Consider the following 24,318-nt stretch of genomic DNA (forward strand, 5'->3'; position numbering starts at 1 on the left):
CCATGATACAACAATTGCTTTTTAACTCTAGTTTAATATTTTCCAAATGGCTCGAGAGGAGGGGCTCGGCAAGGTTAAAGCAGATCAGTTCCAGGACTGCAGCTGCTCTCCCAGGGGTCGGGTGGGGTGGGGCTTATGAGGGTGGGGGGATGATGGCTGAAAGCCTGGACCCGCATGAGAGCAGTCCAACTTTCCCCCTGGCTTCACGGCAAGGCACGTTGGAGCAGGGCTTCATAAAGAGATTCACCTCTCTATTTTCTCCAGGGCTGTTCTCAAGGATGCTTCCAGCCGCTGGGCATGTGGGACAGCACTCCCTTGAGGAGTTTGTGTGAAATGCATCAACCCCTTGCTACATCACACACAGCATGCAGCATCTGCCATCGGCTGCTTGTTATGCCACACACATTGAAATTAGACCATCTTAGCTGCGCTTTCAAATAAATCACTATGTCTTCGAGAGAGAGAGAGAGCACACGAAGCCGTGTGGAACCGTTAACATGGGGAAAGAAAAACAAAACCTTTTAGAGCCTCTTTTTTCTGTACTACCATGTCTGAAAAACCAGGTCATCATGTATTACAGACACGTCTGGCCAGGAAAGGCAATCAAGCTAAGACAAACTTTCCATTCACTGATTAAAACAAAGATGAGGCCATGTCTTTGATCGACCCCTGCAACCTCCAGACCCACTAATGGAATTCTCTCAGCTGCCGGACAGGTGTCCTTCCTTAATGAGACCCACAGCAAGGGGGGAACATTTGGCCAAGGCTGTTGCCCTCTGGAGAGAGATGGCTTAGTACAGGATCACACTGCAGGGCCACACCTCCTCACCACAGCCGCCACCCCTCTGGAGAACTCTGCCCAGCTTGGGGTCATGGCTGGGGGTAATCTTAACTCGGACACTGAGCAATGCACCCTCAAACAAAGGAAAGAGCAAAGACCAAAAACAGCTCTGATTCAATGAATGACACAGGACTGATCCTTTCCACTGCAATCATTTTTCCACATCGTTGAGGAAAAAATATATATGATATATAAATAATTATATATAATAAAAAATAAAAATACAAGAAATATAAAGTTGGGGATTCCTGTCCTATCTTAGGCAGAGGATCAGTCTGGACTGTGAAAAAAAAAAAAATCCAAAGCAGCTGGAGTAGTTCAGTGGCATGTCAGCCTTCCTGAGGGCAGAACAGTGTAAATGGTGACTGACCTCTTTTGGTGTATAAGTCTCCTTCTTGTAGCTATTCCTTTGGTTTATACGTTTGCTTCTTGTAGATACCAAGCCACAGTCTTTAACCCTTTAACCTGAGGAAGAGAGGAATAAGAACAATCAAGCAAAAATACATCTCAGCGTAACAAACCATTTACGCAGGATGTCACTCGTGGGCAAAAACAGGTGCCCTCCATTTGTATCTGCTAGAAATAATACCAGCACACTGGGAACAGTTTATCACCTGCAATAAATGTTTAAAATACACATTCAGCTGCAAATAAAACTCATAAGTGAAGGACATGTAACGGGTCATGTGAGCGTTGTGTGTGTTTCAACTGTCTCGCTGCCAGGCAGGGCCTTGTGTCATACAGACATCCTGAATATAGAAAGCTACAAATGTCCTTGTTAAAAAGAACTAGGCAGATCTCCTACACCCAAACCATTCTTAAAGATTACTACAGGATACTGCACAGCAAGTCCCAGCTAAACTCCCCTGGCTTCCCACCGTTGTAATGAAGAAACATCTATTAGCAAGTCACAACTGCAACATAAACCACAGCATCAATCATCATTATCATCGGCAAGCTCATAAATACAATGCTAGTCTAGAAGGCAGGCAGGCGTGAGATCAGTTTGAGCAGAAGATAGATACAGGTTCTCACTTTAGCTGTGATCTCCAGACAGAGGCCTTCCATGTCTGGCAATTAGCCGCGATGGGAGTCAGTGAGAAAATGCAATATATATCTATTACGGAGTTCACGTGTGACTGCAGAGCTCACAGGGAGTTTGCCTCCGCACAATTCATTACTCAGATACACGATCCCTCCCTTGGGCAGCAGCCAGCTCTGTTGCAGTGCATGTCTGCCGTCTCCTCTGCTGATGTCACGATCTGTGTGACTCAACACCAGCTCACTACCTCATGTTCAAGACCATCACAGATAAGGTCCTATTACACCACAGCCCAAACGGCATCCCACCACACATACATGCATGCTCATGCACCCACAACACATGCATTCATGTGCCTGCACACACAGGTAAGTATTTATATATTGGCTGGACATATGGTTATACATATATACCAAGTGGGGAATTGGAAACTGGTGATTTGAATAATAACAGTTCTTTCAGACTTTTTTGGAATATTTAATATATATATAATATATATTTAGTATTAGTGCTTTCAAAAAGAAACAAAAGGCATATTTGAGAGATCACTGTCACAGAAAAGCCACCTATAATGTAAGAAGCGCTCTGTGTGTGGAGTTCAAAAGATCTGTCAAATGCCATTGGCAATACGACATTTTGACTTACACACTCACTATCCAATGGAATCTGGAGGGAATAACAAGGAAGCAGCGAAGAAATAAATTCCACACAGGAGCTTACAAAAGTGTATATTGACATTGGAGGGTTTTTTTTATAATATCATTAAAGTGCATTCTTGCCTAGGTAACTTACTAACTTTGAGTGAAGCCCCACTACTGTGGTGAGTTGCTCAAGGCAGCAGTAATTGCTATAATGACAGCTTGTCCCAGGTAACAAATGATTTGGTTCAGACTTATGCTCTTTGCTTTATTAATGCTGCATGTCTTTTCAGTTTAAATTCAGTCTTCAGCGGGGAAAAATTAGTCAATGCATTGAATGCTAATCAGATTCGATCAATTAGGTCCATCTTATTAAACAAGCATGCAGATGCAAAGAGATTCAACTCAATTAGGGCACTGTGACAGTGGCAAAACATATGTGTGTGTGTGTGTGTGTGTGTGTGTGTGTGTGTGTGTGTGTGTGTGTGTGTGTGTGTGTGTGTTTGCGTGAGTGCGTGCGTGTTTTGAGCAACAAGCTAAGTGTTCAGTAACAAGTGAGTGTCTTGCTGACAAAACCCACTATTCTGACACAGTGGGGATGAGATTAGTAGCAGCTGTCTTAAGACAGGTGGAGGTTACGATTCAGCTGGACTACTGGACCGGACCGAGAGAGAGAGACACTCATTCAGAGTTCTCAGAAAATAAGGAGAGAAGAGCAGAGAATAAACTGGAGGACGTGTGGACCGAGAGTGGCGTTAATTTCTGAGGAAAAAAACGACTCCTTGAATGTTGGCAGACAAAGACCTGCGGGACTCTATTCACAGCATATGAGTTACGTTGCAATAGCCGCATGCGATGGCCTTATCGAGAAACATGACTGCTGCACGGGTTTTTGCATAGCCACCTGACTTTTGATTACCTTCCATGGGGAGCAATTCATCTTAAACAAGAGATGAAGCCCAGGCAGGCATCTGGAGGTGTTTGGCTGGCATGAGTTAAGCAGCTCAGCTTTGCCATGATGCAACTGCAGTTTACTGCCAGGAGGTTTGAAACATGAGCCAGGTTTTGCTCACACATATAATTTCCACAATTTAGGACTCCATCACAGCGGTGTGATGTCATCATGAGAAATGTAAGCAAGATGGAGCATGTGTGTAGGGGAGGGGTGGGGGTAGGAGGAAAAGAGAGAGAGGCTGATGAGAGAAAGAGGGTGGAGAGAGATGAAGGCAAAAAATAGCAAGAGTCACTGTTAAAGAAATATTGTTTATTCATGCTTTAATTTAGTTTGTGTCCTTGTTGATAAATCTGCCCCCCACACTAATTAGACACGGAACTTAATTATGACAAAAGAGAACTAATCCCTGTGCAGTTAGTGTTCTTACAGCCAGCCTACTTCCTCTATTCTCTATATGAAACTGAATGTTAAATGAAGTGCATTCTCCTCCCCTGGTCTGCTGGTACTATATTATTTAAAAACTACAGAATTTTGATGAATGTGTGTGTATAGAAACCTGAGTGTCGGGCATCACAGAGGCTACGATGGGTGTGCATGTGTGTGTGTGCGTGTGTGTGTGTTGGACCCAGTGCCTTTGATCTTATGTGTGAGGTGTACAAAGACACACTGTCCTGCCTCTGTTTCCCCCTCTGTGGTGCTTATTCCTAAGTGCTGAGCCCTGCCGACACCCTCCACCTTTACGCTTTACCCACTGCCACCCTCAGCATGGCCGCGCGCCCTGCTGTGTTTAATGCATAGGAAGCCTGTGCTCTCGTAGCCCCAAAAGAATGCACACTGCACACCGCTACCCTTTTGCACAGCCACCACGTTCCCTGTGCACGATTTCCTGTGCACGAGGCTGCGTCTGGCACAGCTGAATCTGCGAGGTGCATTACTTTGCCAAACAGACATACTCCATGCACGTGAGTAACGTTGTGAGCAACGGAGTACCATGTCTACTGACTACATTGCATTAACTGAATTATGTGTACAATCTACATTCATGTTTACTAGTGTGAATGGTACATATACGTGGCCTTCTGCAAGATAGCTGTGTGTGCCATGGAAAGGGATGAATCATATGGAGGTTGGTGGGAGAGAGAGGAGCCATGTTTCCCCTGATTGGAAGGCCATTGCATGAAAGCCTGAGAATATGAGATTAGTCCCACACACACTGGCCTGAAACTAGAGAGCTTCTGCTTTATTCTCCTCCCACTTTCAGCATGGTGCCACTGCCCCAGTGAGCCATTAGCTCCAGTCACGTTTTATACAGGCCCGATGAACCGAGGGGTGGGTCAGTCAACAGGTCAACAAGGTGCGCCAAGATATTGGTGAAGGATGCAGAATCCGAAACAGCAAGAGCTGATCCAAGCTGTTCCAAGTCATTTCAAGAGACCGCACATCTGAAAAGGTCTTGGCAGCACCTTGTCATAAAGAAACCACAAATCTTAGCGGAAGCCCGCACTGTCTGTTCTGGATCATTTACAAAGCACAGCAACAAGCAGCCGCACATAAACTAAATCAGCAGCTTAGACTAATATAGCCATGCAAAAAGCAGCCAGAGCCATAATTCTGTCTCCAATTACATCAGTTTTTTCTGTGCCAAGTTGCTAAATTACATATTAAAGAATAATATGTACTAAGACAGGTATAGGTGTTTTAAACCAAATACAAGTTTATAAACAAGGTAAGTATATAAACAGGATGTCATGGAACACTCCCTTTGCCACTAGTCACGTGATACAGCCCGCTGCGTGCAGTGGGAATGTAACGCAAGAGGCTAAGCAGGATGCGGGGACGAGTCGCGTAGAACAGAAACATACATTTTATTCACATAGAGCACAAAGACTACATAGCACATATGCTAATGTAACGTCAAAAACCGACAACAGACAACAGAACAATAGGGGTTTTTCTACACACATATTGCAAGCTCAAGTTCAAGTTTCAAGCTTAAGTTTGGTTTAGTTGTCACGTACATAGTCATACACAGTATAACTCACAGTGAAATGGTTTGAGAATAAATGAGGAACATACAAACAGGTGTGACACATGGGGGGCATGGCCACACGGACAAACATACACACCCACAAATACACACAGGGAGACATTTGGGAGGAGGGGCTGTACCATGACAGGGAATTCACACTGTCTTGTTTGTAACCATACCTATGTTGTTTAGCACACACTTGCCCCTGGTTTAGTCTCATTATGTCTGTATGTATTTAAACCCCTGTTGGTATGTGCATAGTTGTTGGTCATTGTTCATGTTCAAGTTCACATTGTTCATGTTAGCCGTATTTGTATTCATGTTCAACGTTTATATTATGTGTGAGTGCCATTGTCTTTTTCGTGCATTAATAAAAGTCTGTCTCCGTTGAGGGAGTCTGTATGTCCTGCTCCTTGCCCTGCGGCACTCAGGCCATTACAGAATGATTGACCACCACAGGATGCCCACTCACTCTACAGCAAATGGACTTCCTATGGGGATGCGCTCAGAGACATCCTAAGCTGCTGCTTGGATCCTTGGATGCTGGGGAGAGGACCGCGACTGGTGGAGGAGGAGGAGGAGGAGGAGGAGGAGGAGGAGGAGGAGGAGGAGAAGGAGAGGAGGAGAATGCCCCATGGAATTTGTTGGGGGGGGGGGGGGGGCTGTGGCAACCAAGGCAGAACCACAGAGAGCCGAAGGACTCCATGGGGACCACAGTGTAGGTGGTCTGGTGGAGCCAGCTAAGTCCCGGGCTAGCATGGAAGTAGCCTGTGTTCTCCCTCTTCCGAGGGCAGGGCATGAGTACTGGACGGGTCCGCCCACAGCCCTGGAGGAGGACTGCCTCAGGGGCTCTCCTTGGGCGGCTGGCGACAGTAGGACCGTAGTCTGCAGCAGAACGTCCGGACCCAGGGAGGATGTGCTCCCTTGCGTGTCCTGTAGGGCCAAGGACACGCCACTAGCACCAGTGCTTCGAGTAGGTGTTGCATCGAAGCGCCTTTTGTGTTTGTCTACACGCGCATCTACTTGTTGTTGTGTGCACCCACTGTACAAATGGATGCGATATGTTGTTTGTCCAGGCTGGGTCTCTCCGAGGATGTTGTCATCACTGAATGTTATAGCCACGCCTCTGGACTCACCGCTGAACGTCATAGCCGCGCCTCCAGACCCGCCACTGAACGGGAGCACAATCAGACTGCCCTGGGAGAGGCACAGACTTTGCCTTTCCCCCTCATGTAGTGAGAGACCTCCCTTATTGGTGGCTCCTAGCCTGCCTTGTGTTGGGTGGGCAGGTTGAGGACAGCTTTGCCATATATGTTATGTGTTTTGTGTGTGTATATGTGCACGGCAGCCTGGGGTTCGCTGTCTCGTCGGGAGCCGTGCCCTTTGGGAGGGTGTACTGTCACAGAACGCTCTCCTTGCCACTGTTCACGTAGTACAGCCCACCATGTGCAGTGGGAATTCAGACTGTCTCATTTGTAACCACACCTATGTTGCTTAGCACATACCTGCACCTGGTTTTGCACCTTGCCCTGCAGTACTTGCGCTGTTACACCGGAGCTATAGAACTGCAGTATCAAAATATTACTACATTTGGTCAACATGCTGACGTGAAATTAGACATGCCCAGGAGTTTTAGAATATTATATTGCATGACAAATTTTAGATCAGCTATCAGAATTTGAACTAGTTCCCATCCAATTACTGATGAGTTGGACAACAAATAATCGAGACACAAACATGGGCCGAACTGCCAATGGTCATGAACGACAGAGTCAGAGTGTAGGACCAACTCTCTGACCTCTGGAACTGAATAGCCCTAGGCAAGAACCAAAGACGGGGCTCCAGTAATGCTGAAAAGAGCTTGGACAAGATACTGGAGTTCCCAAGCCTCGCGGATTAAAACCAAGCATCTGAAATATGGTCCACGGATAAGGACTGACATCCCAGTGCAGTATATCAGCCATAAAACAGTCATTAAACAGGCATAAAACAGGATACCAGGATACCACTTACGGCACTTTCTACCACATTGTGTCTGACCTTTCTTGACCTTTCTTATAGATAAGTAATACCGTTTATTTAACAACACTGACAAGACATTTGTAACATCCTATGACATGTCCTATTTTGTTTGTGCAATAATGTTTAGTATGAAGGTGCAATTAATTCATTTTCCAGAATTGGTTGTGAAATATAAAAGACAATGAGATGATTTTTACAGTTGTGTGATACCCCAGTTACATGGTAAAGACATAAAATGAATAATAGTAATTCACTGATAACCCCTACAAGAAGCACAGCTAATATTATTTACTGTGTATATGTCTGTATGATTTAAATGAATATACTGTACGTTCTGTTCACAGTATTATGCTATAGTGAATATCTCACAATATGATACCACAAGCAATTACTTGGCCCAAATGGCTAACAAAAATAAGGCCCTGCTAGTTGGCCCATCATTCACCACTCCACTCAACCTGGTGAGCAGAAATGTCTCAGGCACCAGATCTGACAGCTCGCCAATGGGCCCATGTGACCCGTCAAACACAGACATCAAAAGAACAGCAAGCAGGGAGGGACAAAAGACGTGCTGAGCCTACAGGGCTGCCTGTGGAGAAGTGATTACAATGCACCCCAGTGCCCTGGTGAGCACAGCCAGTGGGCTATGGTGCCAGGACAGGCCTGGAGCTTTCGAAGACCATGAATAAACGTTTTATGATGTGTGGTGAGTCAGTGAATGAAATTTCTATGATGATTAGGCCACAGCTTCTCAACAGATGTGTTTTTGGATTCTGCACAATGCATGCAGGGCAGAGCAACCTTTTGGTTATTGGGTATAGCTAAACTAACCTTTCTAACAAGATTTTAAAGCAGTAATGTTAATATGTAATTAAGGCACTTACCACATAAAATGCAACATCAAAAACCTTTACTTTGCATATATTAGGCATGTTCACGTTTATTCTCCCAATTCACCTGGGCCATGACAACTTGTAATGTAAATGTCAAAAGCTGTGAGTGTCTAAGTTCATGTGAGAGGCTGTGCATAAACAAGTGTAATGAAGATTGCAAAACAAAATTTCCCTCGTCAGCAAACTCTAGCAGTGAGGCTCGATGGAAAGTCACGCCAGAGGCATGAACTTCGAAAACACTTCAGGTTGTGGCTGTGTGTGTAGCCACGTGACCTCAATCCCCAGCAGCCTAGCCAACGACACGGATCATGAGGCCCTTCACCCATCGAGTCCGGCCAAAGCCATCCATGGCGCAGCCTGTGTCACTGTGAGCTGGGATTAGAGCCAATAGCAGTGCCTCATTCTCTCGCCCTAATGCTCACATTCCCTCGACAGACTCTTGACTGCCACAACCCGCTAAATTCCCTCCGACCCTGAAAATCACTGGTGTTTAGGGCTGGAAGCGTGAACATAGGCTGACATGCTGCACCCAAGAGGCATCATAAACGCCTGGCTCTTCCATAATTCCTCAGTGAGAAAAACTTTAATGGCCATCTCAGCGTTATGCAGATTAAGGATTTGCTTAGAGATTTTGATTTATACTATACTCACATTATCTAGAGAAAAGAAAAGTCATTTCCAGGCAATTTGAAGCAGGGCAAAATTTTGGCCTCTTGCTTAGGAAGTGATGTCCAGTACTAATTCCTTTCAGGAGCATAGGTTTTCTTCAACAGAGCACTTCCAGTTGAGCCAGGCTCTGTACATAACACTGCACATTTAAGTAAAAAAAAAAAAAGGCATTCGCCATCATTGCCAGCAGCATGAACCACCAACAACCTAAAAAAAAAAGAAAAGACAACGCTTGAAGGTTCATGGCTGGTGATGCTTTTCGCTGTTTGCGCTGTGGTGCACATGCAGCTCTTCTCCTGGGACATGAATAAACATCAGCGTGTCTTCGGTGCCTAGCTTTCTGACAGGGGTGTCCTCGCGCCAGAGCGGGTAGAGTGACACGAGCTGCCATTGCAGTGACACCGCGACTTCCCGTGTCGCATCACATCAAAGAGCCGCGGGGACCACGCCCCTCCTCTAACAAGCGCGCGTGTGCCCGCACGCTCCCGAGCACCCGCCACTTTACAGCGGACCTTCGAGAGGGGCCGTTCCCTGCCAAAGTTGACGGATTACGGGCTGGAAGGGCTGCGTGGTGAATGAGAATTAGAGCTAACGGAACCGCGCTCACGTCTGAGGCGGGAGAGCGGCCCATCGGCGCTGCGATCAGTACCGTGTCCACGCCGCATTGGAGCACGTTAGCGTTCAGGAGAAGAAAAAAAAAATGCTATGAAGTTTTGAGGGGGAAATAGCGATGAGCATGGCTCAGATATGACTGACAACAGGAGACAAGTACATTCTGTGTCCACCTTCTACGGTCTCCCTCACAGCAGCTGATGAGCTTCTATCCTACTCTCAGCATGGCCTCCATTAGGGTTATTACTCCTGAATATGCAGTGTGCCCTTATTTCCGCCACTGTTAAACCAAGCGAAAATGAAAGTACATTACGTTTTAATCCAGGCATCGATACATATTTATCATTTAAGACAGACTGGGACGAAGTGTCATTACCTCTTAAGCACGTTTCCAAAAAAAAAAACCCCGCACACCTACAAAAAAGCACACACACCCCTAATATGTTATGCATCTCTGAAGCGGCTATGTGGGGAACAAACCGAACAGCCCACTCTCAGAGGTCCAAACCCTCATTTACTGGGATGCGAGCAAATCTGAGGTGTTGTGACCACTCGTGTCTCAGTCGGTCAGAGACAAATGACTTGGCAGCACAGAGATGATGAACAAGCATCCTAGTTTGCTCATCGTCAGGCCCCATCAGCCAAGTGCAATTAGATGGACATTTCCAAGAGAGCCTCTCAAATTAGACGTGATATTATTGGTTTGCGTCGCATGCAAATCGCAGCAACAGTAAACTTGCTGCGATTTGCAGCAAGTTTTAGCGAGTATTACAGCTGAAAACACACGTTTACCTAACATCTAAGGAAAACTGTTGGACTCTTCTCCTAAGAAATGAGAATTGATTTTTAGGCTTATCCTTTATAACAATAAATAGATCTGTCTGTTAGGAAAGGAAGATTTTATTTATGACACAAGAATGTACAAAAAGTCTCTCTACATTTATTGGCTGGAAAGTTTCTGTTCCAGTACCCAAATATTTAAACACTTTAAAACATAAACATAGTAATGAAATAACACATTAATTATATGGTGATTAAATAAACATGAAATTATCCCCTTAATAAGCTTTGCGCCTGCCTATTACTGGACAGTTATTAAGATACTTTAATAGGTGGGTTATATACTCACTGAAGATCTACCTGTTAGTGTGTTAATACTACAGTTAAGTAGGTTAAATACAGAAAGTCCTGAGAGCTATTTATCATCCAAGCTGAGTTTATCTGATTATCTGGGCTAAATCCCTGGCCTCCATTTGCCCACTGAGCTACAGCATCACAGGAAACATCAACCGCAATTGATTAGGTACTCATTAAGGCCTTCTACATTAACTCATACTTGCATGCATACATACATAGACCCAAAACAAATGCGCGCGCGCACACACACACACACACACACACACACACACACACACACACACACACACACACAAACACACACACACACATGCTCTCTCTCTCTCTCTCTCTCTCTCTCTCTCTCTCTCTCTCTCTCTCTCTCTCTCTCTCTCTCTCTCTCTCACTCACACCCTCTAAGGTCAAGACCTGCAGTGTGTGTTTCAGGTGCAGAGTGAACTCTGCACACACAGACTCTCTGCCTCTTCAAGCATTTGTCTTCTCACACCTTCCAGGAGGAGGGCAGAGCATTAATGCCTATCCATGGCTTTTCCCCAGCCAAAACTGGGTTATGCTGCAGCACCAGGTGCAGGGTCTCTGACCCCCTCAGGTTTTTATCTGAAATCACACTCTCATACGAAAGGTTGCGCCTACATAAAGCACAAAGGGGAAAAGGCTGTTAACAAACAAACAAAAAAACAGAAGTCTGTGCAGAGTATCAACGGCAATGTATGCCAAAAATATCAACAACGGGTCTATTCAGATAAGACATTGCCTTGTGAGGTTTCAAAAGAGATATGAGACAGAGAAACAGCAGCTGCTCTGTTCTGGCAATACACATGTATGTTTCCAACTGCCACAATAATACAGACAACAGACCAGAAGACCCTAAACTAAATGATGCACAAGGCTATGTGATATGAACACAGTTTCACAGTGCAGTTAATTCACAATGCGGTTATACTTTCGTGATTGCAATATGTGCTGTGATATGACAAAAATAAATTATGTTTCAATATTGTTGTGTTGTGTGATTAAGAATAATGTAGTTTTTGACAGATGATAGAAAAAAAATGAAACATGTCAAAGTCACACTTGTAATCAGTCTGATTGGTTAGAGTGGTCCTTGGCATAACAAATGATATACCGCGCAGCATTGTTGTAGTGGCTTGTGCTCGCTCGCCTTCACCTTGTTCCTCGTCTCTCGCGAGGCCGCTTAGGCCATGCGAGGGTAAAGTCATGTGCGCTCATTAGGCTAGTTCAACTGGCTTAACCTTCTCAAATCCCTGTCCTAAAGCTCATCAAGCCCTCGTTTGGTTGCCATAGCAACACTCCAGCCCGCCCACTCCTCTTCTCTCTGTACTGAACGGTATGCGGCCAATGGGGAAGCAGTTTGCAGCGGTGCGCTGATAGCGATTTTCTGTACCTGGACCCTAGCATTCACTGTTGGAATAGGTTTGCTCAAAAACAACAGCTCTGATCAGCTGCCACAGGCTTTAAATGATCCACATGTGATGTTTGTGTCATGTGATCAGACAACTTTGAGAAAATATTGACAGACTGCAAGAATTATTGCATGCATGTTTCATTTATATTTCACTAGTGCCTAACCCGAGAATCCACAGTTCCACTACTGTATTTGCTAATGGACGAATAATGATGGTTTCTAAATGTCAATGAACAGCAGCATTAAATTATTAGACGCCCGTGGTAATGGCATCAGCACTTAACAAACCAAACAAACAAAAACACAATAGCATCGGGAACCCTAATAAGTGATGGAAAGCATGACTCCAGTTACAATTACACATTTTACTAAAGACGCAAATATCAAGTGTTTGATTTTCACAGCTTCAGAACATCCAGATACAAATCCCTGACTTCACAGATGTCTTCAAAAGGGCACATGCACAAACCATTTAACTTTCTTGAAGTTTGGAAGCTTTGATCCAAACGCAGAGAGCAAACTGCTTGAAAAAGAAAAAAAAGGAAAAAAACAAAAACAAAACTCTAATATTGGCCAAGGGGCTGAATGTACCTTACAGTCATACCTTACAGGGGTCATCATTCAGCATGCAGCTCCAGCTTATAAATGCTATAAAAGACAGATGGGCGACAATAGGGTCTGCGTGAAGAGAGTACACGTACGCTGTGTCCATCTGCGACCTTTGCTTATTACGTTGATGTAGTCATGTTTGATTAAAACGGGTCCGCGCTGCCTGACGGCGCAGTTGCGTCGCAGCTTTAACTTTATAATAAGCCCCCAGCTGCCAACCCACCCTCCACCAACCCATCCCCCACCCCCAACCCACTCACCCCAACTATGCGACTTCTCAGAAAGCTCTTGCCCTCGTGATCCAGTCTTAAGGGACGTAAAGGAGCTCAGTGCTACCTGGGTGGGCAGCTGCAGCCAGCCATTTGACCCACTCCGCCAAGCTTGATTAGAAATGCACAAACTTTGCGCTCTCTGTGTGTTCGTGCGCGGGGTTTTAGAAGGATGAGATCAAACAGAGGGCTGACAGCGCAGAAAGACGGGAAAAGAGGAGAAGACAGGGCTGACATGCAGCTTAATATTAATGTTCTCAGTGTTATTAGACTTTTTCGTGGACTGACCTTCAAAGACCAGCATTGGTTTTGTTGGAAAGTAGAAGAACCACATCACGCACAACTGAGAATATAGTGTTCCTTGATACAGCTACAGCAGAACAACTAAAAGGCTTTAGCCTGAAACAGGAAAGCAGTTCCTGTAATCTTGCGTCTAATCAATGTTATTGTGTCCATTAAATTCAAGACAGGTCAATAAAGCACTGGGATCTAACTGGCAAATCACATTTGTGAGCTGGGGGAAAAACAGAGTTCTGCTGATGTGAGAAAGGTTCTTCATGCTGGGTCTCAATTGCATCTGACTTAATACAGATGGATGGCTTTGTGTTTGGCTCATAATTAAAGTAAGCAAAACAAACAAACAAACAAACAAACATGTTGAGAAAACATGTAACTAAAATTAGTGGCAAAACTGCTGCACAGCAACACCCAAGGCCAGGTCACTACCATGTCAGTGTCACTGCTGTGCTGAGAACAGTCCACCACCCAAAGGACAGTCAGTCAACAGGTGTGAGGTGCTGACCAGCGATGACCAGAAGGTGACTGACCATTTGTGCATGGCCAAAGTCTGGCTTCAGTTTATAAATGCACGGCTATGAAATGCACCTATAGGATTGGTTCACCTACTACAAAGACCAGAGAGTGTAGACAGAGGGTATGCATTTCTAATAAAGTGGATAATGAGTGTATAACGTGAACAAACTTGCTCACTTACTGATTATCACTTACAGATTGTTTTTATTATACGGTAGGAGTTTGGTCTTCAGTTTGGAGTTCTCCCTGACCACCCTCCCTAGTTTTTCCTCATATTCTGTCGACTAAACTACAAAGCTTTCTCTGTACTCATGAACTGCCATTTGTCACAGACTGGGGCTCTGCTGGGTAATTGACTGTAACAGTGTCTTCTCACAGAGCTACAGTAGAAATCAGGCAATTCACTTCTGGCGAGTGTGCTACTGTCCAGAAGCAGGAGTCCAGGGGGAATGCAGTTGGCCACCCGCCCACAGAGATGGATTGCCAGTCAGGAAGCCTCCCTTCCCCAGAGTCAGATGCAGTGATCAGCCAGGTGTCATGGAATACGTCCTGCTCTCCTGCAAGTGCACTGTGGCCCTTGGCAATGTCGTGTGGCTGCTGGCTCAGAGAAACATGACAGTAGATCTCACACACTCCTGAACAAGTGTGTGCTTCTTCTGTAGCTTCCCAGATTTACCGTAAAATAAGAGACTTTAACTTGGACGGTAAGTGGAGACGGATATCTGCACTGGGTAAAAAAAAAGGCTGTACAAATCTGATTGCAAAGATTTCCTGAATTAGCTTTTTATATGCAAAACCCAACAGTGATACTGTAAATCATTAAGTGTATTTGAACGATGGTAATATAGATGTATGTTAACTTCAGCATGTACTGCATATGCAAGGGACAGCTTGGTTTAGAAGGATGGCTTGAATATGGATTCAATTTTTTTTAATTAGTTTGTTTAGTGTGTTTTGTTTTGTCTTTTCAAGACATTAGTTTCCCGTTTAGTCCCAGCCACAGGAGGTGAAAAGTGACCGCAACATAACTGTGCACATTGCAAACAGACGATCTTTCTTCACTAACCTGTAGGATGGGGAGAACCACCTGTCAGGCCTGGGAGAATCAGGGACTGAGGAGCAGAGCGGCTCCTGCAGGGCTTGCAGGCTGCCAGGTGTGACTGTGAAGTTCATTCCACAAATGAGCTTGTAGCCCAGAGCTTTACCTATATAAGAAGCCATGTCTAACGGTCTCCCAGGACTAAAGCATGTTCTGAGAGGCTTATGGAAGGAAAGGAAGAGGCATAGGGGCTTTATTATCTGTCGCTACAGTGGAATCATCTCAAGGCGCTGCCAAAACCTTGGCCTACCTACATGACATCGCATAATGTAAAGCTAATCAATTTTACAAGGACAAGCAATTGAGCACACCATGTAGCTAGGTTATTGTGGGCGACAAAAAAACTAAATCATTTGTCAAGGTTAATTTGAGTGATCTACTCTAGAGCTGTAGGAGACAGTAAGCCAATGTTCTCTTTCAGAAGTGCATGTTGGCTTTCTGGAGGTTCTGGGTGCAGTTAGAGGACAATGGTGCTCAGTGATGTAATCTAATATGAACAGATTCAGATGACAGACATTTTGATTTCAATGCACTGCAACCTGTGGATATCTTTGCGAGTCAGAATATTAGAGTACACCTAGTTCTAAAAGGAAAAGAAAGAAAGAAACAGAGCCTGCCCCGAACCACATTAAATTTAGTCCAAAACCAAGTTTAATCAGGGCTGAGGAACCCAACCCATTACATATAGGAAACACTACACTCTCACAGCTTTTTTTCCTACAGATTTTATGCTTCAGATGCACCACTGAGCAGCTTGACCTCAATTTTTGATTCCACCTCTGCTTAGCCAGACTTTATATTTATGAGGAAAACACATGCATATGTTTATTTTGCTATTAGGCAAGCCTTAAATCCAGCCTTGTCCAGCATAAAGGCTGGTGCACTGAAGGTCCTGCCTATGTGCTACTGGTTTGCATTACCCTGTTGTTCCCAGCAGCATTGGCATTTTTGTGAACCTCAGATTAAATTCAGGAAACGGGCCTGTTGGCTCTCCAGCCAATAAATCTTATATATAATGCATCGCCTGTACTTACTGAGAGGGCTGGGGGTGCTAAGCTGCTCTTTCTGGAAGAACGTGGGAATCTCGGATCAGGACCAAGCATGCCAGCCTATCCTCTCAGCTCGCAGCCTGGCCCCTCAGCGAGTAAAGCCTGTCGGACTAAACAACGTCCACTTTTGTCAGTTAGGTAAGTCAAACTGGTTGTTTTTCTGCATACTTGAGAAATTACGTTTTTTTTTAGTTGGGTTCATTCACCTCACACTCTCTTTTAGGTGAGATGATAATTACTCAATATAGAACTCAGCCTTTGGTCGCATAATGTCTTGTATGTGATTGCCACATCAGTCACGCAGCCCACTGACCTTCCCATCATCCCAGCATCTTCAAAACCTTCGTTGAGTGTCTTCTGTGGATACAGTTGAGTACCAGTCATTGAGCCTGCTAACATTTCACAGTAAACAGACTCTATACTTCTCTCTATACTTAGTCGTTTAGCTGCGGTAATGTTAGTTACCTCAGTTAATAATGATGAGGGAGCCTTTGCCAGAGGCTGCTATGCATGACATGACCTTCAAAATAGTTTAAAATAACATGCTTTGGGTTGTCTTAAATTGTTGCCTTCACCCACGTTAACCTTTCCATTTAAAAATATTTTAGAAGTCAGATGGTTCATCTATCTTTTCTAGCCCATGGTAATCCAACCTTTTCTCCTTTTGATGCTGTTAAATGGTGTACATTTTTTCCTGCTGCAAATTTCTGCATCAGCAAATTGTCCGTGTATTCCGAAGCGCAAGGAGCAATGCGTGACAAAAAGTGTGTTGAATTTTTTATTTATTAATGACAGTTCTGGTAACCTTTCTGTCCTCACCTGCCCTTGTCTTTTTTAACTGTTCTGAATGTTACTAATGCCTTAAGTACCCGTCTGTCTTTTTTCTTCTACTTTTTTTCAGATATTGCAATCTGTTAATTTTGTATAGACAAATATTTGCTATGGTGCTCACTGGAGACCTTCATTGGAATTACTACATGTTGCAGCCTGGTTTTGACTAAGCATAACAACAAACCCAAAAAGACTATACTAAACTCCACAGTGATGTTTGCCTTCTGGCACTAAACCAATGCTAGTGCTTTTTCTAATTCTGCTTCTTTTCTTGCACGCTCCTTTTATTTTGTGGACAGTGAAGTTGGTTTATGACCAACTGACCTTAACTCCACTGATGGTTTGTGGGTCAGTTATTCAACTGTACCTGTGTCTGATTTGTTCATTTGCTCCAGAGCAGATTTATCCCACTATGTACAAAAATACTGTTATTCCAAAATGATCAACCAAATGGGTCCTGAAATATAATATATGCTTTTTTCAACTTTTTAGCAAACCATGAAGATGACACATTTGATTCTACTGTTTCAGTGGTTTTAGAACACATTTGATTCCACTGTTTCAGTAGTTTCAGTATACATTTGACTATACTGTTTCAGTAGTTTCAGAACACATTTGATTCCACTGTTGCAGCAGTTTCATAACACATTTGTGTCCATGTGTTTACTGCTACATATATGCTCAGTTCAGCTGCTGATCAACCTGGATCGATCAGTGAATTAATCAATGAGTCAATATGGCTCTCGTGTAGGTCATGATGCCCAGAAGAGCACACTGTCTGCAAACAGTCCAGCTCTTGTTACCTCAAAATCTAACATTAAATTGAGTAACTCCATACTCATGTGTGGAATTAACATCCACATTTTCAGACCAGCTGCCACAGTCATGCATCTTGCCAAAGTTAGAGATAATTTTGGTGGAGGGCCCCAATGAGACAGAACATGCACCAGTACAAATATCGCTGGCTTTTGACATCAAAACATCATGCATGCAGTGTGTACTCCCACATGCCTGTTTCGTAGTCACCTTATACGCTCCTCTATACCAGGCTGCCGAGAAGGGGAGAGCAAAAAGCGGTAACAGTAGCAGAAGAAATGGTGACCGAGAGAAAATTAAGTGCGTTATGGGTAACTCCAGCTCTGTCCCTCACAAGGGACGTGAGCATGCGGACCTTTAAATGGAGCATGGCGATGCGCATGTTTTATGCATGGAGCTGCTTCGGTGATGCTGTTGTTGGATTAGTTGCTGCTCCTTCTCTCACGTCATTCTCCCAGCATCCCAGCTTGATCCTGAGAGACACTCTCATGGTCAGAGCAGAGCAGCCAAGCAGAACGCCATGGCCATGCTCCTCCCAGGGCATGACGCTGAAGTGAAATGACACTTTCAAGTTCTGCTGTGGTCATCATTCATATTTGATAACAGTTCCAAGCACACAGCTATTAAAACTGCACCAGGAGCCACAGTGAAACTACGCCCCATCGGTTCTCACTGCAGCAGTAGCAGGGGAGTTGCATGTGATTTCTTCACCTCTGCAGTAGTCTCAGCATGTCCTCAAAATACACCAAAAAAAATTAATAAACATAGAAATGTCAAAAGTTCAAATGAAATATGTAGCAATACAATGTCAGCTATGTTGTAATTAACCAATTTGTGCATGTTATTTATGACCCATGGAAAGAAATGCTTCATAGTTGTTGATCACATAAGAGAAAATATTACTGCCCTTATTATGAAAAAAATAACTGTTAAGCTCCAAAAATATCCTGGTCAAAGTGTAGTGTAGTGCACATGTTCTTTGGATGGTCTCCAAAGAACTTTTAATCTTCTGTATGCAAATGTTCATCCACACCAGTCAATCAGGTCTGTGTGAGGAGTTGGCAGCCAATCAGAAGTGTCTGAGTGAGAGAAGAACAGGAGAGCTGGGGGACAGCTGACCTCGGATACTTCAGGATCAGACCCGTCACTCTTCACACTCCAACCTCCATAATACATGCATGGCAGCTAGGCCTGCGTACAAATATGTCCTTACGGCAGCATAATGTGAATGCACTCTTACAAATATGTGAATTGATACAGTCATGGCTGTATTGATATTTATGAATGTGTTTATATTATTTACAAAGTGTGAAACAAATGCAGATTTAAACAAATTTAAACAAATTTAAACATTTGTCTAGGAAAACCTAGAAAAAGCAGCTATAGGAATAATTATGTTTAATTTAAGATATAATTGCAAATGTTTCAACATTTCTGAGTTCAAATAATATTCAAAGTTAAATCCAAAGTTAAATCGGTTAGTGGGCTGTATTCAGTTCTTATTTGACTTTAGTTTTTTCTGTACTGATACTTCAAATTTACTTTACCCATTGATTGTGTTATGAGTCATCATTTGTTATTATTTATTAATGATTTGTTGCTAATAAATAACAGTATTTTCATAACATGTTTGTACAACAGACTGTTAGGCGTCGTTTGATATCATATCGCGATGTCTGTATTGTGATACATATCGTATCGTGAAGTCACTGGCAATACCCATCCCTAACAACAGCTGTGCCACCGAGATTTTAATTCAAATGAACAGGAATGCAAATGTTTAAAAATATGCAGTGCTAAAGCCATATCTAGTGGAGTCTAGTAATACAAATCTCTTCTCGACAGAACGCGGTTTCTGCATGAACAGACAGAAGAATACATGTGCATGTAAAACCACCTGGAAAATATACCAGCTGCTTCTTAAAGACCAATTGGCAAATCATAAGCAGAGGGAACAGGTTCAAAATACAATTACCATGTGTCCCATATAGAGCCATAAACAGCTATATAGCTTTGCAGCTTACCAGAACAATATATATATGCTAGTCTGCCACCCATAGCGCAAGACCCAAATCCAGGCAAGATGAACAGCGTATATAATGTAATATACAAGTAAAAAACAGTCATGGTAGCAAGGACATTTATGGAAACATGTTCCCTACAGTCAGCACGCCTCCACTCCCAGGCCTGGTTCTATTACTGAAACGAGCCCATTCGACAGGAGTTGTGCTTGTGCTATGAATAGCAGCCACATTATTATATTATGTGCAAGCCAGTATGTAGGTTGATTCGCTCCTCGCCACTCGCTTGACTTCAAAGCTCGTTTTTTGGCATGTGGCTCCCGTGGGCTCCCCTCGTCCTCCTTTCAGCACGTCACCTCACACTGGCGATCAGGCAGCAAGAGAGAGGAAAGATCAAGTATAGGGACAGTGAGGTGAGGGAGGGGTGTGGTGGGTGAGCGGCTGGGCGGGGCGGGCTGTGACAGACGGCTCTCTCAGCAAGGCGCCAAGTGTTCCTCAACCAGACCCTCCCTTCGTGCTAGCCAGAAGAGCGCAAACGAGTTAGGCTGAGTTAACGGACATTCCCATTCACGTTGCTCTGTGCGGCCACCTGTATTGGGGACGTGTCTCTCTTTCACTCTATCGTCCTCATTCCGTTGACCGTCGAAACGGATTCGAATCGATTTCTGGCCGTAGGTTGCGCATCCCTGCGTCAAACGGACACGTCTAATTGCATCCAGATTAATGAGGCTAGATTGGCGCTTCGGTCACGTGGTGTCCTTACGGGGGAAAAGGAAGGTGCCAGTCCATTTCCGTGCAACACGAGCCACTGAGCTGGAAAAACGCCATGGCTTTAGTGAAGGTGAAGCCCATAAAAGCTGGAGCAGGAAACTCATGCCAGAAATGGGCTCAGAGCAATGAGAATCAGCATCCAGCTGTGAAAGAGGGATGCAGAAGTGGACACAGAAGTAGATGCAGGGAGGAGGGTGTGGACAAGAGAGAGTGAGGGAGAAAGAGAGAGAGAGAGAGAAGGAAAGAGAATGATATGCAAGGAAAGGGGAGCTTTGCTCTTCTCCCCTCTTTGAAATCATCTGAGGAATTCTGACAGGTGGAAAATACCATATGAGAGCAGTAGGAGATTGCCAGCATTTTTGGAGCAACGCGACAACATTATTTGTGAGCATAAACTCTGCCAAAGCTTGTTATCCTGAGGGACGAGCGCAAATCCTGTACAGATTCTCAAAGGAGGAATCCACTTTCCGGAACGTCCACATTTTTAAAGGAAACACAACTACAATCCTGCCACCTTGTAGGCAGAGCTTATTTCAATAACATTACGAACGCAGACCAACAAGACACATGGGTCACAATCCCAGTGAACAACAGGGCCTCGTTGCTGAGGCTGCCTCTTTTCTGCTGCCCTGACACTGATTAGGCTCATGAAGGCCTTGATCATTAACTCAGAAGAGATGAATCAGCTTGATTAAAGAGAGGAAAGCACAAAAATGTCTCCAGTACTGTGACTGAGGGCCACTGTACTAAATGCTAATGGGAGATTGCATCTATGGCTTTAATGTGATTAAATACAAAAAAGCTGTGATGAGCTTGATCTAACTGAGCATGAATGTTACTGTGTTAAGCGGAATGATTGAATTTCACTGCCTGAACTCATAAAACATTCAATCTGTTGATTACTTAATTAAAACACCCTCTGTGCACCTGTAGTGACAAATAATAGATGTAATAGTACCTTGTGATTAAAGCCTCCCAGTTAAGGCACAGAAAGGTTACAGTGGAATTGATCAGATGGGCACCACAAGGGAATAAAGCTCTTGTATACATAGAAGGGGGTTGTCCCTGAGAACACACTTTAGAGACACGAGTCCTGTATTCTGATAACTTTATACAAACACAAAATTATACTTATTTGTAATTTTAAAAGTAATAAACAATCAAAAAACAAACAAACAAACAAAAGCACGTGGAACTTTGCGTGGCCGCGTCTAAGTGATGAAAGAAACAGCCTTCACCTAAAGAAATAAAAATAGATAATAGTGTTATTAAAAATAGTCTAGTGTTATTATCTTTAGTGTTGAACATCAAGGTGGTTTACTCTATACAATAACAAAAAATGCTGTTGCTCCATTGGTTAGGAACCTATTCTTCTCACTAAGGTAAAGTTTTCCTTTTACAGTTTGATTAAGATCACTGCTTTTCATTTATTTGCATATATAATGCAGATATATGCTGGTCTACATTTTAATTATATAATTTTATTTAAAGCCCATGTCTACTCATTTTGATTATCACTACAATGAATTGGTTGACAAAGAGTGTTGAACTAATTGACTTTATTTTTTTTCTGTTGAGAATTTTTAGGTTTTTTCTGTCATTTTCTTCTTGGATTCTTCATAGATTTCTTTTGTGTTGTGACTGGAGTGTTTTTGAAGTGGTATGTGTTTTCTGAATTTCCACTGTGTTTCCTTAATTTGTATAGCATTCATGAATTGGTATCCCGTTTCTGAAAGATAGCACATGTGTTTTCATTTTGATGAATTTGTTCTGCGCAGATTGGTGATTGGTCCATGTTTTTGTCATTTACATTTTTCTCCTGCAGGAGAGGGTCTTGTTCACAGTCAGATGGCTCAAATGTATGGCTAAACCACACTGATCCTGCCTGCTGATCCTCCACTGCCACTAACACTGGGTTGTTTACATTGCCAGAAAGACGCCATTGTCAATCATTGTGTGATCTGACACAACCTCATTGTTCTGCACATCAGCTCAAAGTTTTTGGAGCATTTACTTATTATTAATTTGTATAATACATGTATACTTCTTGAATGTAACATTGATAATATTTAATTTTTCATATCTATAGTATTAAAACAATTTTTTAAACGTGATTTTAACAGTTGCTTTAAAGTGTTGAATTTTAAATTAACTGAATTTTAAAAGTTACAGCATGTAAAGTTTTCATTTTTACGGAATTCCAATGCTTATGAGGTATTCAAAAGCTGTGACAGTATGCGCCTCAATATTGAAATCACAATCTCACAATATCTCAGCAGGCCCTAACTTAAAGCTTGATACCTATTTTAACCATGCTCCTCGGGGTCTTCTAATTATCTAGACACAATTGGTGTGTTGCCACTACATTTCCTGAGGACTGAGCTCTAGGCCATTAAGTAATTACATTTTAACAATAACATCATACATCCTCTTCTTCACTACCTTGTGACATCAAAGGGGCCAAGTCTGGATATACACACTGGATATTCAGCAACATGCCAATAACCAGTTAGCTACAGTGGAAATGAGACCCTTCTTCCAAGTCCGAGCACACTGGCGCGGCTTGGCAAAACAGGCAAGTGGTGATGCGAGCAAATGAACTGAGCCAAGAGCTTCTAATTGGTTCAAGCAGCATAGCTCAGAATGTGGCAGCAGGTCATTTGTGGCACAGTAACACAGAGCCAGTGCCTGTGCTCTGGGCCTGCTAATGAGAATCCCAAGCAACTTGAAATAACTCTCTGCTACATTTGCTGAAACACATTCTTATTCACATGCTGTCATTCTCCAACTCTTCATTCTTGTTCTCACTTGCTCTTAGTCCGTCAGCCATCTATCATCCAGATTTTCTCCATCCTTCTAACTCACTCTCTCTCGCTCTCTCTCTCGCACACACACATACAAACACACACACTCACACACACACACACACACACACACACACACACACACACACACACACACACACACACACACACACAGGAGGAGGGCTCGTCATAAAAAGAATGGCCATTGAGTTTCTGAACCCCAATCCTCGCTGTAAAATGAACCTTTAGAAAATTACACAAAGGCTAACTGGAGACACCATAAATCAGAGGCCAGGAGTTTTCACCACCACAAAGGAGGAAGAGGTGACACTGGGCCTCTGATCACATATCCCAATCTCCCAATCCTCCACTCTCACACCCACTCCCACCCCTATACCCCCCTCACCTTCAGAATGACCCATTTGTACCAAGCTGTCAGTCATGACTTAATACCCTACTCTGGATCAGCTACTGTAGCCTAATACACTTCACTTGTCCTATACTATAAATAAAAATTTGCATATTGAAATGTCATCTGTTCAAGTTTAGCTAATATCCAACACTGGTACAGTGAATGACTAATGTCTGCTTAAAATCCATGAAGACAATATCCTACGCTTATATACTGTTTCACTCCAAAGATAGAAGCATACCCTGTTTAGTGGCATAAATGTACCTGAAATAACAAGACAGAAAGGGTGAGAGAGAGAGAGAGAGAGAGAGAGAGAGAGAGAGAGAGAGAGAGAGAGAGAGAGAGAGAGAGAGAGAGAGAGAGGCAGACAGACAGACAGACAGACAGGCCTGCTTCTTATTACATCTTTGTGCTAATTCTAGCTGCTGGTCTGGTTTGGGTTGGACTGGCAGTGCAGATGGATGGTAGGAAGAGAGCAAACCAGCAGTGCTAGCTCTACCTTTTGCATATTCAGTGAAGATGGGTCAAATATTTTGCAAAAACTACATCTCTGTTACACA

General features: G+C 43.5%; 1 protein-coding gene across 2 annotated transcripts in view; it reads right to left on the reverse strand.

Moving 5' to 3' along the window:
• Window positions 1-24,318, reverse strand: part of lrfn2b (leucine rich repeat and fibronectin type III domain containing 2b) — an 83,675-nt gene that overhangs the window by 45,786 nt on the left and 13,571 nt on the right. For both annotated transcript variants that reach the window (XM_027001702.2, XM_027001704.2), the window contains exon 2: window positions 1,212-1,306. The gene's annotated coding sequence lies outside the window, so the exon portion shown is untranslated. The remainder of the gene's footprint in view (window positions 1-1,211; window positions 1,307-24,318) is intronic.

This window comes from Electrophorus electricus, chromosome 3, assembly GCF_013358815.1.
Source record: "Electrophorus electricus isolate fEleEle1 chromosome 3, fEleEle1.pri, whole genome shotgun sequence".
Classification (NCBI taxonomy): domain Eukaryota; kingdom Metazoa; phylum Chordata; class Actinopteri; order Gymnotiformes; family Gymnotidae; genus Electrophorus; species Electrophorus electricus.